The 2,675-nt window shown below is 38.8% G+C and overlaps 1 non-coding gene across 1 annotated transcript; it reads left to right on the forward strand.

The window, feature by feature from the left end:
• Window positions 1–750: 750 nt before the first annotated feature.
• On the forward strand, window positions 751–855 carry LOC114908172. Its single transcript, XR_003796869.1, has one exon. It is a non-coding gene; the product is annotated as a U6 spliceosomal RNA (small nuclear RNA).
• Window positions 856–2,675: the final 1,820 nt, after the last annotated feature.

Below are 2,675 nucleotides of genomic sequence, written 5' to 3' on the forward strand. Positions count from 1 at the left end.
ACACATACTTCCATTTGTACTTGGCTCATTCGATGTAACTATTTCCTTTTTAAAAGTTTAAACTTTTTTTTATTTTTTGAAAAGCAGTATGTTCACACAATTGGTAATCTGAAAGGTAAAAGAATATATAACCCTATCCTATAGACACATAGTTCTCCTCCACAGAGGCTACTAATAACAATTCCTTCAGTATCCTTCCTGGGATATTCGATGTATATATACTTAGGTATGTTCTTTCCTTCCCTCCTTTTTACACAAACGCTTTTACACTGGTCCGCGCCTGCACTTTAGCATATTTTGGAGATCTTTCTGTATCCAGCTTCATTCTTTTAGAGAGCTCTGTGGCATTCCATTACAGGGAGGTACCATAATCTAGGGACATTTTGGTTGCCTCCAATCTTTTGTATTACAAATAATGCTGCAATAAATAATCCCGTGCTTATGATATTTGGCACCATTATTTCCTTCGGATAGGCTCCCTGAAATGGAATCGCTGGGTCCACAGATATGCACACTTGCAATTTTGATAAATATTGCCAAATGTCCTTTCCTAATTTCTGTTCTCACCAGTAGGTGATAGTACAGCTTTACCAACAGTATGTCATGAAACTTTTTGACTGTTGCTATAATTATATATTTACCTGTCTCTTCCCCCGGCCGCATTCCCTCATTAGACTGTGAGACCATCAAGGTTCCTCAGAACCTAACATGTTACCTGGTACACGATAGATTCTCAACGAATATTTCCTAGAGCTCGCTTCAGCAGCACATGTACTAAAACTGGAAACATGTCAAAACATAGCATGGCCCCTGTGCAAGGATGACACACAAATTCCTGAGGCGTTCCATCGTTTTAGAGAGTAAATCTTAAATGTTCTCGACACACCGAAGAATGGTAATAGGTGAGGTGATCATTTCTCAATATATACGTGTATCAAATCAGCACATTGTACACCTTAATTTACACAATGTTACATGTCAATTATATCCCAATAAAGCTGTGGGGGTAGGAAAATGAATCCCTCCCCAAAATAAATAAATATACATTTGAGAAGTACATAAATGGATGAATGAATTCATGAATGAATTATAGGGCTCTTTAAATCAGAATTAGAAACGATGACCCTAATTTTCTCCACTTTGTGAGACTGGATATGCTGCATTTCATTTTATTTAAGTGCCATTCATCTGTACAAATGTACAAGTGATGGAGGCAAATTTGATACCAGGACAATCTGTCCTCCTAATTCAGACTCTTAGCCAATAACGCTATACTGTTTCCGAATGTCACATTTCCCTCTGAGGACTGTGCGCCATGATACTGGGGTGTCAGAGCATAAGAATCCCATGGAAGAGACAGCTGATTGCCCCCATACTTCCTTACTAATAGAACTCCAATTCTCTTTGGAGGTGACAGTATGCTCATCTAGAAAGGCACTTTTACCAGCCTCCCTTAACCAATGAGAAGCAAGCAGAAGTCACTAGAAGGTGTTTTCTGAGAAGGTCTTTAAAGGGGAATGACTTAGCTGGTGAGTACCCTCTCCCATCCTTCCTGCCTGAGATACAGACATAACTGCTGGTGCCCTGGCAGCTACCTTGAGAGCTTATGAAAAAAAGGATCACACTATACTACTCAGCCATGGAAAAGAATGAAACAATGCCATTTGCAGCAACACAGATGGACCTAGAGAATTGTGAATTAAGTGAATTAAGTCAGAAAGAGAAAGACAAATAGCATATGATATCACTTATATGTGGGATGTAAAAATTGATACAAATGAACTTATTTACAAAACAGAAACAGACATAGAAGACAAACTTATGGTTTCCAAAGGGGAAAGGGGGGAGAGGGATAAATTAGGAGTTAAGGATTAACAGATACAAGCTACTGTATATAAAATAGATAAACCACAAGGGCCCACTGTATAGCACAGGGAACTATGTTCAATATCTTGTAATAAACTATAACGGAAAAGAATCTGGAAAAGCATATATACATGCATTTTTATATACATGCATAAATATATATATATATAACTGACTCACTTTGCTGTGCACCAGAAACTAACACAATGTTGTAAATCAACTATACTTCAATTTTTTAAATTTAAATTATTAATAAATAAATAACATGCAAAAAAAAAGGGGACCAAACCATAAGAATAGACAGAGGGGATTTCTGGAAGCCTGAGTCTCTGTTCATGGAGCTACCACATCAGCCCTCAATTGCCCACCTCAGGACTTCTCTTTAGGTGAGAAAATAAAATCCTGAATAATTGTTTAAGCCACTACCTTCCAGGTCTCTATTAGTCATGGTCAAAATCAATTCTTCTCTGATATAAGCCCTCTCTAACACTCACTTCCCTACTAAACTTAGAGGGCTCACTCTCACCCAGTCTTCTTGCTTAAGAAAAATCAGAGAACCATGCTGGCTGGCGTTACTCTGCCCTATGCCCTGATATGTGCATGTTGAGGATTCCTCATCCCTGTCTGCCAGCCTAGCATGGTCAGGTCTGTGGCTATTGGTTCCAGACCAGGGTGAGAAATTTACTACCCAGTAACTACCTGGACATTGACTCCAGACTCCTGGCCTGTACTGACTTCTCATCTTCTCCTGGCCTCCAAAAAAAAGTGAAACTGGGGTCAAAAGAGCCCAATAGTTAGCATCCATCATT

Source organism: Monodon monoceros, unplaced genomic scaffold, assembly GCF_005190385.1.
Source record: "Monodon monoceros isolate NGI ecotype Baffin Bay Population unplaced genomic scaffold, NGI_Narwhal_1 Super_Scaffold_3, whole genome shotgun sequence".
Lineage (NCBI taxonomy): Eukaryota > Metazoa > Chordata > Mammalia > Artiodactyla > Monodontidae > Monodon > Monodon monoceros.